General features: G+C 40.8%; 1 long non-coding RNA gene across 1 annotated transcript; it reads right to left on the bottom strand.

Annotated features, from left to right (window-relative positions):
- Positions 1 to 237: 237 nt before the first annotated feature.
- LOC105720237 (uncharacterized) lies at positions 238 to 9,706 on the bottom strand. Its single transcript, XR_001108101.2, has 3 exons — positions 9,657 to 9,706; positions 7,679 to 7,782; positions 238 to 5,516 (listed from the first exon to the last, which is right to left on the bottom strand). It is a non-coding gene; the product is annotated as an uncharacterized LOC105720237 (long non-coding RNA).
- Between the last annotated feature and the right edge of the window lie 6,635 nt (positions 9,707 to 16,341).

Here is a 16,341-nt window from a genome sequence, read left to right as displayed (position 1 = left end):
TTGAGACAGAGTTTCGCTCTTGTTATCCAGGCTGGAGTGCAATGGCGCGATCTCGGCTCACCGCAACCTCCGCCTCCTGAGTTCAGGCAATTCTCCTGCCTCAGCCTCCTGAGTAGCTGGGATTACAGGCACGCACCACCATGCACAACTAATTTTTTGTATTTTTAGTAGAGATGGGGTTTCACCATGTTGACCAGGATGGTCTCGATCTCTTGACCTCGTGATCCACCCGCCTCGGCCTCCCAAAGTGCTGGGATTACAGGCGTGAGCCCCCGTGCCCGGCTCATTTTCTTAACTGATTGCTCCTTGGCCCTTCTGCTTAGCTGTCTTCTCAGCACTTTTTTTTCCCTGTCATCCTGAGAATTATCTTTTGCCTTTTTCTGAGTTGGGGTCCCTGTTGCCTAGAATTTGTATCTTCCTCTTTATCAGTTTGCACCGTTGTTTGGGAGATATCTATTCCAGTAGCTTCATCAGTTTTAACCTGATTACTTTCCTCAATGAACCTCTCTTGAATCACCTTACTCTTTGGCCTGGTTATGCTCTACACCTGGTGCAATGCTGTGATTCTAGAATCTCTACTCATTGTTGTCACTCTTCAGGTGCTCTTCATATCCTTCCTTGCTGGATCTTGTTTTCTTTGTTTACTCCTATATTGTGGTGTATATTTCAGACATTGCATGTCTGTAAATTTCTTCAGGCTATCTTCACACTTGATTATAGCCTGGCAAAGTATAGAATTCTTAGGAAGTATTTGCAGAATTTTTAAGACATTGCTCCATTCCCTTCTTGATTCCAATGTTGTTATGAATCCTGAAGACATTTTGATTCCTGATTGTATATAACCCATTGTTTCTTTTTGGAAGTTTTTAGGGTCTTCTCTTTTTTACTTATTTATGTTTATTTTAGAGACAGGGTCTCACTCTGTTACCCAGGCTGAAGTGCAGTGGCAGGATCATAGCTCACTGAAGCCTGGTCCTAGTGAGCTTAAGCAATCCTCCTGCCTCAGTCTCCTGAGTAGCTTGAACTATAGGCATGCACCACCACACCTGGCTAAATTTTTAATTTGTTGTAGACATAAGGTCTTGCTATGTTGCCCAGACTGATCTCTAACTCCTGGCCCCAAGTAATTCTCCTGTCTGAGCCTCCCAAAATGTTTGGATTACAGGCATGAGCCACTATACCCTGCTAGAATCTTCTCTTTGTCTTCGGTGTTCTGAAGTTAACACAAGTGTTTGGAATTTCACTAAGTGTTGAGATACGAATATATTTTCATTCATTGTGCTGGGCAACTTCTAGAAGACAAAATGCTCTCCACAATTGGCTGAGCAACTGAAGAGATCTTGGGAGGTCACATACCACCTATTTTACACTTTGGTTCAGAGTGAGATACTAATCACCTCATTCTGCCTAACTGCAAAGTTTCTGGGAAATGTGAAGAGCAGAATAGAATATTTGGTGAACACCACTATCTCTGACATAGGAAGAGTAGACTATAGAAATTTTGTTATAAAGGGAAGAAGAGAGATAAGGTAGTAGCTAGGGTGACAGGAGGTGAGTGATTTTGTTTTTTGTTTTTCTAATGAGAAGGGAATTGTGTGTGTTTAGAGGAGAGGGAGTGGCTAAGCAAGGAGCATAGTGTTGGTCTTGGAGAAGGTGGAAGAATGATGAGCCTTAGAAAGGAGATTCTGATCTTCTTTCTCTGAGATTGGCAGGAAGGAAGTGAAGGAAGTACAGTTAGCTAAATTTGTATGTGTAGAAGAAGGAAATTGAAGTTCACATCTGATACTTTAAATTTCCTAAGAAGTAGGAAGCAAGTCAGTTGCCAAAATTGGTAGTAGTGGTGGTGTGGTGGGGAAGGGACCAGGTTATGGGCCTTCAGGAGTTTGGAAAAGGTTCTTGAATCTATCTGCACTAAGCCATTTGCCTTCAGATGGATGACTATTAATACAATAGCTTCCCATCTGGTTTACTTACCTTCATTAAACCCTTTCAACATACTACAAACAGGTTGACCTTTTTTAAAAGACAAGACATATCAGATCATGCCACCCTCTGCATGAAACCATACACTTGTTCAAAAGCCTTGAAATGACCCAAAGATTTGGTTCACATTGTCTTTTCAGCCTTGCCTTCAACCCTCCATACACTCTAACAGGAACCCTTTTCATTTTCTTCCTCCTTTCCTCCTTGAGTCCTTCACAGATACTCTTCCTTACACCATGAGAGCCCTTCCATTTCACTCCTACTCCTTTCACTTGGCTAATTTAAACCCTTTCTTTTTTTTTTTGAGACGGCATTTCACTCTTGTTGCCCAGGCTGGAGTCAGGGGTATGATCTTGGCTCACCGCAACCTCTGCCTCCTGGGTTCAAGGGATTCTCCTGCTTCAGCCTCCCAAGTAGCTGGGATTATAGGCATGCACCATCATCCCTGGCTAATTTTGTATTTTTACTTGAGACAGGGTTTCTCCATGTTGGTCAGGCTGGTCTCGAACTCCTGACCTCAGGTGATCCGCCCACCTCTCCCTCCCAAAGTGTTGGGATTACAGGCGTGAACCACTGTGCCCGGTCTAACCCTTTTCTTTAGGTCTCAAATTAAATGTCACTTTCTCAGAATGGTCTTCCGTGATTCTTCAGTCTAGGTTAGGTCTTCCTATTGTATGCTCTCATGATACTTGGAGTTTTTTCCTTGGTAGCACTCTTCACAATTGTAATTATAGTTGGCGCTTGAACAACATGGGATTAAACTGCATAGGTCCATGTTTACATAAATTTTCTTCTGCCTCTGCTACCCCTGAGACAGTGAGACAAATCCTTCCTCTTCTTCCTCCTGCTCAGGCTACTCAACACAAAGATAACAAGGATAAACACCTTTATGATGATTCATTTCCACTTAATAAATAGCAAATACATTTTCTCTTCCCTGTGATTTTCTTTTTTTTTTGAGATGGAGTCTCACTCTGCCGCCCAGCTTGGAGTGGCGCGATCTTGGCTCACTGCAACCTCTGCCTCTCGGGTTCAAGCAATTCTCCCGCCTCAGCCTCCCAAGTAGCTGGGACTACAGGCACGTGCCACCAAGCCTGGCTAATTTTTTTGTATTTTTAGTAGAGATGGGGTTTCACCATGTTTGTCAGGATGGTTTCGAACTCCTGACCTCAAATATCCACCCACTTCAGCCTCCCAAAGTGCTGGGATTATAGGTGTGAGCCACCGCCCCCAGCCCCCTGTGATTTTCTTAACATTTTCTTTTCTCTAGCTTACTTTATTGTAAGAATATAGTATATAATTCATATAACATACAAAATATGTGTTCATCAACTATGTTACCAATAAGATCAACAGTAGGCTATTAGTAGTTGTATTTTTGTGGAGTCAAAAGCTATACATGGATTTTCAACTGTGCAGGGGGTCAGTGCCTTAACCCCCGTGTTGTTCAAGGGTCAACTGTATATGTTTGTATATAGTGAACAAGGGGACTGTCCTTCACTAGATCATAATTCCATGAAGGTAGGCACTGTGTTTGCTTGGTCTACTGTTATAAGTTTAACATATAGCACATTGCCTGGCATGTAACAGATGGCAAATAAATAGCTGTTAAACGAATAGGTTAATAAATTTTGTTAATTAATCCATATGTATTGTGAAGAGATAATCAAGGTCACAATTCTTGAGAGCCCAGTCAAGAATGGAGACCACAGCACTGTGGCAGAGTCAGTCTGCAGGGTTATGTTCAGCAGCTCCATTATGGGGGTGAAGAAGGCAGACAGTCAAACTGATGAAAGGTTGAGAGTTTTCAGAGTGGGTGTGGAAGAAAGAAGACAATGTTGGTCTTCATGTGGCACTATAAAGTCTAGGCAGAATAGGGAAGGGAAATATCGAGAGGAACGATGAACCTGGTGGAAAATAGTGAGGCCAAAGACCTGGTGGAGTCCAGGATATGAAGGAGAATGTGTGATGGGAATAAGAGTGAGAGAGCTAGGGAGCCAGGAGGTGATAGTCAGAGATTTAGTACTCCAGACCTTAAGATCTCAAAAGTGGAGCAGTGCCAGGTCTTTAGAGGATCCAAGACATAATCATGGAAATGAATGAGTGGAGTGGCTGTGAGGTGGTGGTTACTGTTGCCAGAAATAAGGAATATGGAGGCTAGGATGTTAAGTGGTTCCATATAGTGAAGTTACCTAGGTGACAGCGAGACTTAAAGTGAAGAAGACTGTGTGCCAAGTACCAAAATCTTTAAGGACTGAAGTGGTCAGAGGATGACTCCTATAAAGATAGCAAAGAAGACAGCACGAGCCTCAAACACAGGCCTTCCTCTCATTCCTTTCATTCTTGCATCAGTCATTCAACAGTCAACCAGGACAGAGGGTCTGATAGGCTGAGCTGGATGGTATAAGCCTCAAAGGAGAAGTAAATTTTGCAAGTGGGAGAAGTATGGTGGTAGGTTAGTGTCAATGGGGAATGACAAGACTGCCAGTGAAGTCCCCAGTAGTATATGGAAGAAGTAGAAAAGGCAGTGTCTAATCAAGAAGCTGGAAGAAGATATAAGGGAGGTATGGCATTGAGAAAGAGCCAGGATTCCTTTAAGCAGGAGGCAGAGAAAGTAAACTGCCAAAAAATTTAAGTTTTTTGGAAAAAAAAAGGAGGGGTTTTTGCTTATTTGCCTATTTTTCAATGAATCAAGGATTGTTCCAGCAGTAAAAGTAACAACATGTAATAGAGAGAGGACAGGCCCTGGTCAGAGGTCAGGGTTCCATTCCTGGCTCTATTACTTACTAGCCAAGCAACTTTAGCTAATTACTTCGCCTCTTTGAGTTCAGTTTTCCCATTTGTGAAACAGTAACCTAATAATTGGGTTACTTTGAGGACCAAATGAGATAATGAGTACAAAACTGCATTATAAACTGTAAAGTGTGGTCCTCATATGTTGTTATCATTAATGTACAGTGAGTTCATGCTAGCATTTGGCTCAATGTTCTTATTCCTGACTCAGTTTGGAACAGTCCTGGGAGGAACACAGGGCAAATACTAACTCTATTTTAGAGGTGAGACAAAGTACCATGCCAAATTGTGCTATGTCGTATAATGGTGGAATAGAGAGTGCTGTGTAAACACAGAAAAAGGAACAATTCAGAGCCTGAGTGAACTGTATAGTGGAAATGCCATTTGGGCTGGCCCTGAAGATAAAGTCAGAGAAAGGGAGAGCTATTCCACTCTCCTTAGTTAGTGGTAGAAATCTAAGTAGAAGCCAGGGCTACAAACATGCGGTTAGGTGCTGCTTCCCAGTGCTCTTTGAGCCCCCATGCCAGAGCATATTCTTTGTTTTTGCTAAGGGCCTAGCTGCCATGGGAGCACCACCATTCTTGCTTAGTCTCTGCAATTTGCTGTCAACAACTTACTGTCAGTGTGCAAATGTACAGCTCAGATCCCCCATATATGCGGCATCACACTTCAGTTTCTGCCTCCAAGCGTCTTCCCAGTTGTCTGATGATGCCTGCTGTTGGCTGACTGCCATGCCTTATCTGGGAATCAATGAGACCAGTAGGTCAACTGTGAGCAGCTCTCCCAGGAAACCAGCAGGGTTTTAAAGGAATCGTGACTTGTCACATACACTGATTGTTTTGCACTTAAATGAGGTTGCTAGAGGTCCCTCCATTCTATCCCCTTTCTCTATTTCCTTCAGTGACTTTGGAGAAAAAACAAATCCTATTTGGTTTACTTCTTCCTCAATCTCTTAGGTTCCTAAAGTCTGACTGTTCCCTTCATACTTTTTCAAAGGGCACTGGTGGGGACCCAGTAACCCACCCATTCCTAAAAACCTGGTTACCCAGTGATGGGCCATATTTCTGTTTAATAGCCTGGCATAATAATAACCATGGTGTATCCATTTTACAGATGAACAAGCTAAACCTCAGAGAGGGTAAGAGGTGAGAGGCTCAGGGTAGGGAAGCCCCATGGAGAAAAACCAGAACAGGAGACAGGAATACAGCCTAAGGCAAGGCAATAATGACTATCTGTCAATGTTTGGCTGCCGAGCATCCATTTCCCCACTTCCTGATAGTACCCTAATTTCTGCACACATTATATGCAGTCTTGGTGGGAGCGGACATTCAGAGGCATGTCTCCCACTACAGTTAGGGAAGGGCTACAGAATTCTGACCTTTGAAGTTTAAGGGAAATACCAGAAGTTACCTCCCTGCTAAAACTAGTATGCAGCCTAGCCCATGCTCCATGTTTAGCAAATGTCATTTCTGCTCAGCATTTTCTTTCTTTTTTTTTTTTTTTAAGTACTTTCTTTACTTACCATCTGAGTGGTATCAGGCAAGCTACCTAACATTCTTTGCCTCAGAAATGATGTGTGCATGCCGGTGCAGTGGCTCACGCCTATAATCCCAACACTTTGGGAGGCCAAGGTGGGTGGATTACTTGAGGTCAGGAGTTTGAGATCAGCCTGACCACCATGGTGAAACCGTCTCTACTAAAAATACAAAAATTAGCCAGGTGTGGTGGTATGCGCTTATAATCCCAGCTACTCAGGAGGTTGAGGCAGGAGAATCATTTGAACCAGGGAGGCAGAGGTTGCAGTGAGCTGAGATCATGCCACTGCACTCCAGCCTGGGCAAGAAAGTGACTCTGTCTTGGGAAAAAAAAAAAAAAAGAAATGATGTGTGTAAAATCACCATTGTTCTTAACAGGCGTTAAGTGCTCAGTGGTTAGTTACTGCTCTGATGGTCATAATTATTCTTTAGTCCTGAGTGAATGAGTTGAATCAATTGTGGTATATCGTCAGCATGACAGAAACTATTTAAAGTAATATGGAAGCAGATATTGACTTATTGAAACAGAAACTGGTTTATATGGTTGAATAAAAAGGTCATATTATGATCATACTTTGATTAAAAAAATACATATATAGGCTGGGCGTGGTGGCTCATGCCTTTAATCCCAGCATTTTGGGAGGCTGAGGTGGGTGGATCACTTGAGGCCAGGAGTTTGAGACCAGCCTGGCCAACATGGTGAAACCCTGTCTCTAATAAAAATACAAAAATTTGCTGGATATGGTGGTGCACACCTGTAATCCCAGCTACTTGGGAGGCTGAGGCAGGAGAATCACTTGAACCTGGGAGGTGGAGGTTGCAGTGAGATGAGATTACACCACTGCTTTCCAGCCTGGGCAACATAGCAAGACTCTGTTTCAAAAAAAAAAAAAAAAAGAATAAAATACACCTGAAATCGTATATCCCAAAATGTTAACCAGTATTCAGTATTTATCTCTGATAGTTTATTTTTGCCTTTCTTCATTTTCTATTTTAATTGAACAGACATTAGTAGTTACTAATTTTTAAGTTTAAAAAGGCCATCATTTAGTGGAGAATCAAGGTTTGATTTCAGCCATGGTCAAATTCAAGCAGATAGCACAAGGCAGCCAGGTTCCACAAAATGGGAATGAAGTCAGAATAGCAGTCACATCAGACATCTGGATGGATACTTTGGGTTTAAGGGGCAGTCCTAGGCAGTGGCTAGATACCAGAATCCAACCCTCCAGGGGAGTTGGGGACCAGAGCAACTCAGGTCCTTGTTAACTACTTTAATTCCCTGAAAACCTTTTTTAGTTACCCTCCCCATCTACCAGCCACTGTCTACCCCATTAGCCTAATTTATTTCCTTCCTAGGACTTACTCACTCTGAAAACACCTTATTTGGTTGTTGTCACAGGAATGTAAGCTCATGTGCGCAAAGATTTTGTCTGTCTTATTCATCATATACATGCTGTGACATGAAGAGTGCCTGCAAAAAGGAGGAGCTCAATTAAAAAGAGAATTAACGTAAAATCAAAACCCACCAGGGAATAAAAATAAGCAGGGGAATTGAGGCAGAAATTCAGTTGTGCCTTTGGGATTCAGAAGTGTGAGGGGCCAGCAACTATGTGTTCACCTTTTGGGGTTAGATTCAAAGTGAGGAATATAAGCAAATACATACAATTTCAATGGTCTCTTTTCTTTTTAAAAAGCAGTTATCACATTTTTTTTAAATGGTGATGACACTTCCAGAAGAATATGACACAGTCTCTATGTATGAGCTTATTGGAAGTCTGGGCTAAATGAGTAACTTCCTGAATGATGTGAAAAGTGATGAGGCTGTGGCATTCTGGAAAAACTTGATACAAACTGTACACTAAAGCAATTCCATGGAATGATATTTAAAAGTTTAAATGGCCACTTAGTCTAAATGATTTTGGCTTGAAGTTAAATGAATTTTTCTTATACACATCAAAATCCCTGGCATAATCGAGTTTTTCTGGGACACAAGGAAGCAGAGAACTCTAAGTTTTATGTCAAACCTTTTGTGAATAAGCAAGTAGGAAAAATGAAAGGGAGAGGGGACAGCTGAGACTTTCATTCAACATCTTTTCTATGCCACACACTAACAAAAGCCATGACTTTTCTCATTTAATAACCCTACAAGGCAGGCACTATTTATTTCCATTTTCCAAAACAAAAAAATAAGGCTGAAACAGATTGACTTACCTAAGATCATAGTTAATAAATTACAGAGGAAAATCTAATTCCAGGTTTATTTGATTCTAGAGCCTGCATACTTTCTATTTACCACACTTGCCCCTCCAGCATTCCTGGAAATCCCCTTGATGAAATATATTGCTCATCTTAAAAAAAAATAAAAAAGGCAATAATATGGCCTAAAAGGAAGCAGGAAGTAATAGGAAAAACTAAGTGATTCACAAACTATTAGGTTGAATCACATAAAATTGCTGATACTCGACTTTTTTTAACCCATAAAAGAAACAATTTCATATCCTTCAACTTCATAGTATGGTATTAGTTCTGTGGATAAAGATCACCTTGACAACCCTATTAATAACTACTCCATCACCCATCTGTACACACCTTTACTGATTAAATTTCATGTCACTTCAGTAGTGGCTTAAGACAGAAAGGGTTTTACATATGAAGAAGAGCACATTTGGTATCCCTACCCATTTTTCAGAGCAGCATTTCCCTTAGGAAAACATGTAACTTTGCTTAAAGGCTTCCACCTGTCCCTTACTCCCTCCCTCTTCCATGTCCCATTTTCCACATCATGTTCTGTGAAAATCACTATTTCTTTCTAAAAAGAGACAGGGTCTCCATCTGTTGCCCAGGCTGGAGTGCAGTGGCACAATCATAGCTAAATGCAGCCTTGAACTCTTGGGCTCAAGTGATCCTCCCACTTCAATCTACTGAGTAGCTGGGCCACCATGCTGGGTTGATTATTTTAGTTTTTGTAGAGACAGGGGTCTCACTATATTGCCCAGGCTGGTCTCAAACTCCTGAGCTCAAGCAATACCCCGACCTTGGCCTCCCAAAATGCTAGGATTATAGGCATGAACCACTGCACGGCCTAAAATTACTCTTAACTTTCACTTCTACAGTTGGCTTCTAAGTGGTCTCTCACACTTCCAATCTATTCTCCAAAGGTTTTTTTCTAAATGCAAATCTGAGCTGGGCTCAGTGGCTCACACCTGTAATCCCAGCACTCTGGGAGAGTGCAGCAGGAGAATCACTTGAGCCAGAGGGGCATTTTCCCCATACCCTGGCTGGTAAAGTCCTGTGTGGTAGGAGTCTGTCCCCACCCTTTTATAAGGGAATGCAGTGTTTACTCACAAGAGGATGCTCAGAAAAGTCCGAGGTTTCAGCCACTTTGAAGCCCAAGAGATCAAGATCACAGATCTAAAAATCACAAAAGCTGGAATCAGGGACTCCAGCCAACAAAATATCTTAGCTACACCCAGTAACAGGGTGGGTGGGATAGACAGCATTTGTTTTCAAGATGTACTGGAGATAAGACTGATGTGATATTTCAATTTCCTATTCACTTGGAGAGATAGGCAGTGTATCTACAACATATACTGATTCATCTTTTTTTTCTTTTGCGACAGTCTTGCCTTGTTGCCCAGACTGGAGTGCAATAGCATGATCTGGGCTCACCACAACCTCCGCCTCCCAGGTTCAAGCTATTCTGCTGCCTCAGCCTCCAGAGTAGCTCGGATTACAGGTGCCTGCCATCATGTCCAGCTAATTTTTTTGTATTTTTAGTAGAGACGGGGTTTCACCATGTTGGCCAGGCTGGTCACAAACTCCTGACCTCTGGTGATCCACCCACCTTGGCATCCCAAAGTGCTGGGATTACAGGCGTGAACCACTGCCCCTGGCCCTGATTCATCTTACGTAGGAGACATTATCATAATGTAGGAGAGTGCTGTCTTTTTTCTCACTTAACATTATTTCCTAGGCACATGCCCACAGTGTGATTTAGTCTACACCCTAGTTATCTTTATGACTGTATGCATCATTCATTTGGTCACTCAACAAATATTTATTAAACATCTACTATCTACTGGGTACTCTGGTACAGACTATAGACACACCACTATTGCTCATTTTGGAGCATCTTGACCATTTTTGATTTTTATTATTAAAAATATTATTAAATCTTTGGACTTTTTCTTTTTTCAGTATGCCTCTTAAAAATAGTATTAGCAGGGAAGAGTCTGACCAGGTCCAAAAATTGTATAGATACTGTTGTATGTGATCAATATTAAGGCATAGGCTTTAACTTTAAAATTATATGTGAAATTTATGGTTAGGCTACTGTAGTAGACCATGTTAAAGATGACAAGAGTCTAAACCAGGACAATGGCACTGGGAGTAGGGAAAGAAGATTAGAAAAATATTGAAGAAGGGAAAAAATGAGGCTTGGTGTCTGATGAGATATAGGTGTGAGGGTAGAATTTTAAGGACTAATTTTAAGACTACTGGGTGTCTATCATAAATGACTGGAGAACACAGTAGAGGAACAAATTAGGGGAACATGATAAATTCCATTTCATTTTGATGTGCCCATTGGTAACATCCAGATAGAGATATCCCCATTGATTTATAGAGTTTGTTGAAGAGGCAGCTGTAAAAACACAAGGCTTTCTTGCTCCTTGTTTATGGCAATAAGGATATTTTTAAAAAGATAAAAACAAAACCAAGAATAAAACACAAGGCTTTTTAGTATAGATTTTTAAGCTAGAAACTCAGAAAGTCAGCTAACTAAATTATTTCATTTTACAGATAAGGAGATAGGTCCATACAGGGACATCTGTCTGTTTTCACAAAGCTACTTAGTGAATTGAGAAAAGATTTAGAAAAATTGATTCAGGACTGTTTCAGTTCACCATGCTGCATTCCATTTGTGTATTGTGCTGGTTTTACAATTGTGATGGTTAATACTGAGTGTCAACTTGATTGAATGATGCAAAGTATTGATCCTGGGTGTGTCTGTGAGGGTGCTGCCAAAGGAAATTAACATTTGAGTCAGTGGGCTGGGAAAGGCAGACCCACCCTTAATCTGGGTGGGCACCATCTGATCAGCTGCCAGTGTGGCTACAATACAAAGCAGGCAGAAGAACGTGAAAAGACTACACTGAGGCCGGGCACGGTGGCTTGCGCCTGTAATCCCAGTACTTTGGGAGGCTGAGGCAGGTGGATCGCCTGATGTCAGGAGTTCAAGACCAGCCTGGCCAACATGGTGAAACCCCATCTCTACAGGAAACAAAAAATTAGCTGGGTGTGGTGGTGGGTGCCTGTAATCTCAGCTACTCAGGAGGCTGAGGCAAAAGAATCGTTTGAACTCGGGAGGCGGAGATTGCAGTGAGTCGAGATAGTGCCATGGCACTCCAGCCTGGGCAACAAGAGCAAAACTCCATCTCAAAAAAAGACTACACTGGCCTAGCCTTCCAGCCTACATCTTTCATCAGTGCTGGATCCTCCCTGCCCTCGAACATCAGACTCCAAGTTCTTCAGTTTTGGAACTCAGACTGGCTTTCCTTGCTCCTCAGCTTGCAGATAGCCTATTGTGGGACCTTGTGATTGTGTGAGTTAATACTTAATAAACCCCCCTTTATATATATATATCCTTTATATATATCTATATATATCTTATATATATAATCTATATATATCCTTTATATATATCTAATCTATCTATATATCTCCTATTTGTCTATCTAATCTATCTATCTATCTACCTATCTATCTATCTATCTATCTATCTATCTCCTATTATTCTGTCCCTCTAGAGGACCCTAATATAATAATTATTCCAAACTATATACAATACAAAGTTTTCTCAGAATCCTATAATTATAGACAGAGCCCTAGATAAAAGACACAAATCCCACTTGCATTCTTTGTCACTGCATGACTGACTTCTCAGAGATTCTGCCATTGCTAGATGGAGAAAATAAAGAGAAAGTGGTAAGATTACTAGAAGTGACTTTTGATCACAGTGAGTAACCCCTAAACATCACACTGTTACTGTAACCTGGGCTCAATTTTAAAGAACCAGTCATTTGATTGTCATTCTGAAAGCAAACAAAGCCAGTATATTCATCATAGATGATCTATCATCATGTGAGGAACATGGGTTATGACAATCATGTTTAGTTAACAATAGTTGATAGGTAAAAGTGCCAAGGGCTTATTAAAAGAACTACACAACAAATAGTTACAAAGTCAAGGGCCAATGATACCTCAATAATTCTCAAGACATGAAGATTCTTTTAAGTAACTTACTGATGTTATAAAACAAAAGCATTCAAGTACAGTATAAAATGAAGACCTAAATTCTGAGGGAAGTATAAAGATAATGAGAACAGGATTCAGTTTTCTCCGCAAGGTAAGGAAGGTGCATGGGGGTGAAATGGAATGAATACTTACTGATGAGCATCCACTGTGTGCCAAATATTCATAATAAATACATTATATCATTTCATTTTCATAAGACCTCTGTGAAATACATGTTAAAAGCACCTTACAAATGAGGAAACTGAGGTACAAATTGATTAGGCTGTGGTGTCAATGTGTGACTAGTTGCACAGTCTCTAGTGTCAGATATCCTGAGTTTGTCTCTTACTATTAAACCTTGAATAAGTGAATTAACCTCTTGTAAGACTGTAATCATCATCTGTAAATGATGATATTAACATTATTTGCCTTAGAGGGTCATTGTGAACATTGTAAATGTCATGGAAAAAGCACACACAGTTATACCTGGCACAAGGAAGCCCTCACTGTTAGCTATTTACCATTGCCTAAGACTACATAGCAAATAAATAGCAGATAGGATTCCATACTTTCCTAACTCTAAACTGAACTTCTGTATCATACCTGGTTATTTCTGTAGGCTCCTGAGGTCCTGGAAGTAGAGAATGGAGTTGGGTAACATTGACGGCGTACTAAGAATCTGGGAGAGGAAAGTAAGGCAGGGCGCCGGTATCCCTAACCCTGTTTTGAGGACAGCATTCAGAACTGTTAAAAGATAAACTATAATTTAAAGTCAATCTTAAGAGAAAGGCTATACATTACTAGCTAATTGATTAGAACATTCATCAATTTGGAAGGAACAGTTCACAAATAAAAATACTTACTTTATCCAATACATGGCACAAATATTTCACCTTTGATATTGAATTTCTAAAGATACTGCATTTTGGTTGTCTTACCTTTCTGAGACCCCTAAAATGAGAGTTTGTCCCCCATGTTATTTCTCACTTAAGTAGAAAGGTTTCTGACAGGTGGCAAAATATCACTATCAATCTTGGCTTTTTTTTTTTTTTTTCTGAGACAGGGTCTCACTCTGTGGCCTAGGCTAGAATGCAGTGGGGTGATTACAGCTCACTACAGCCTCGACCTCCTAGGCCTTATTGGTCCTCCCACCTCAGCTTCCTGAGTAGCAGGGACTACAGATGCATGTCACCACAGCTGGCTAATTTTTGAACCCTCAGGCTCAAGCCATCTGCCTGCCTCAGCCTCCCAAAATGTTGGGATTACAGGTGTGAGCCATTGTGCCTGAGCTGAAGTTGTTTGTAAAAGAAGAAAAAGCAAGTTTTCTATTAGTAAGGTAAGTAAACAGCTTAATGTATCTGCCAACTATATTAGCTTCCTTCTCTTTGTTCTCTTTATTTATGAATTACCTTGCTAATTGAAAAATAGTCAGGTGCAGTGGCTCACGCCTGTAATCCCAGCACTTTGGGGGCCAATGTGGGTGGACCGCTTGAGCTCAGAGTTCGAGACCCACCTGGGCAATATGGCAAAACTCTGTCTCTACAAAAAATGCAAAAATTAACTGGGCATGAGGGCATGTGGCTGTGGTCCCAGTTACTCAGGAGAATGAGGTGAGAGGATCACCTGAGCCTGGTTGGTGGAGGTTGCAGTGAGCTGCAACTGCGCCACTGCCAGACCCTGTCTCAAAAAAATTTTTTTAAAAAAGGAAAAATAATCTTGCTTTTTCTTTTAAAAAATTTTTTTTGAGATGGGAGATTTCTTTGTTGCCCAGGCTGGTCTTGAACTCCTGGGCTCAAGTGATTCTCCCACCTTAGCCTCCCAAAGGATTGGGATTACAGGACTAAACCACCATGCCCAGGCTCCTTTTTTTAAAAAAAAAAAAATTTATTTAAAAGAGAGGGTGTCTCACCTTGTTACCCAGGATGGACTGCAGTGGCACAATCATAGCTCAATGCAGCCTTGAATTCCTGGTCCCAAGAATTCCTCCTGCTTCAGCCTGGGAATACAGGCACATGCCACTGTGCCAGGCTAATTTGTAAATTTTCTTTGTACAGACAGGGTCTCATTGTGCTGCCCAGACTGGTTTTGAATTCCTGGCCTCTATCTATTTCCAGCCTTGGCCTCCCAAAGTGTTCGGATTACAGGCGCAAGCCACTACACTGGCCCTTTTTCTTCTTACAAAACAACTTAAAGTGTGAATCACTTCTAATTGCAAAATGAAAATTACTGCATAGAGCTCCCTCTAGTGTTGTGACATTAGTGCAATGCAAGCCATTTAATTCTCTTGTAAGCTTTACGGGTTTATCCACATTCAATATATTAATATATTAAACTTTCATTTGGTATTGAATAATCTTTATTCTTTTACCAGACATCATGGTCCTAATTATATGGTATCTTATAATGTGAACAGCTACTACCCTTGAATGTATATTATATTCTAAATAATAGGGCATAGTGTAAACAGTTTCTCTAAACAATGTACTGCTATCCAATTCAGTACACATTTATTACATGCACAAAGCTAATGAAATGCTAATGAAGTAAACAGTTTAATGTATGTGATAACTGTGTTAACTTCTCTTTGTTCTCCTTATTTATGAATTTAAGAAAATGGCAATGTGAGGCAATCTGATTCCAACAAAAATGGCCTCAATATGTCAGGCAGGCAACTTTCTCAGAGTATCAACAGAGATATATTCTAGGATGTACACGTGCATAATCCTTCAGATTTGAAATGTGATACTGGTTGACTGTGATTACAAAACTAATATCATTAACAGGCTAAGTCACTTTTCCTGTCCCATATATTGTCAATAGGTCATTGAAAAAGGATTCCCTGGTAAAGTAAGATTAGGATATACTGGGTTAAACCAAACTAATCTGCTTTCCTCTCAGAATCTCTGGTATGCTAATGTGCACCATGAATCCCTGGTGCAGGACAGTATGAAGCTTTCCCCAACTTACTTGACTATGGAACTACGTTTTCACTGAGAATATCTAATGACATCTAAGGAAACTAATGTTCAGTAGAACAGAGTTTGGGAAATGATCTAAGCCAAACAAAGTTGCACTGGCTCCTTTGCTCTCACTGCAAATCTCTACCCTTGAATCAACATCCCTTCTCTGCATTCCCAGTATCTTTCCCATTTGATAAGCCGTGGCTTTGTTCTAAGATCTCAGTGCTGTGGAATCTCAAATGCCCTGTAATCTTCTGGGTTTTTTTATTTTAAAGCAAGTGGCTTCACATACAAGGTATTAATCTCCTTGAACGCCAAACAAATCATTTCATTATTACTGAAATAGGAGACGCTGCTTTCAGTCTTTCACAGACCTTATCTATAGACTCATAGGGAATGCAGCCTAAAGCCTAGCTGGTAGACAAATAATAGTCTAAGTTTAGACTTAGCTAAAAAAAAAATCAGACTATCTCAGTCATCCTCAGTGAAGGTAAAGGCCAAAAGTACAGCACAATCAGACTCTGGGAAACTTAACTTGGAGAAGCATTTGGAATTATACTGCAGTGTGATGGTACCCAGCCCCAGTGTGAAGTGAAAAAAAGGGGAGGACCAGAGGCGATAGAGAAAAAGGCAGCTTTTTGAATCCTCTATAGTTGAATCCTCCCAGTACCAGCTTCAGTAATTGGTTAGAACCAATTTAATTCCTAACAAACACAGAACACCCCAAACTAAATGTGAATGATTAAAAAATCTATTTTGGATTATCTGCTCTTCAT

The sequence above is a fragment of the Aotus nancymaae genome, unplaced genomic scaffold, assembly GCF_030222135.1.
Source record: "Aotus nancymaae isolate 86718 unplaced genomic scaffold, 86718_ANA_hifiasm-v0.15.2.pri h1tg000059l, whole genome shotgun sequence".
Classification (NCBI taxonomy): Eukaryota; Metazoa; Chordata; class Mammalia; order Primates; family Aotidae; genus Aotus; species Aotus nancymaae.
This window is presented reverse-complemented; position numbering and strand designations above follow the sequence as displayed.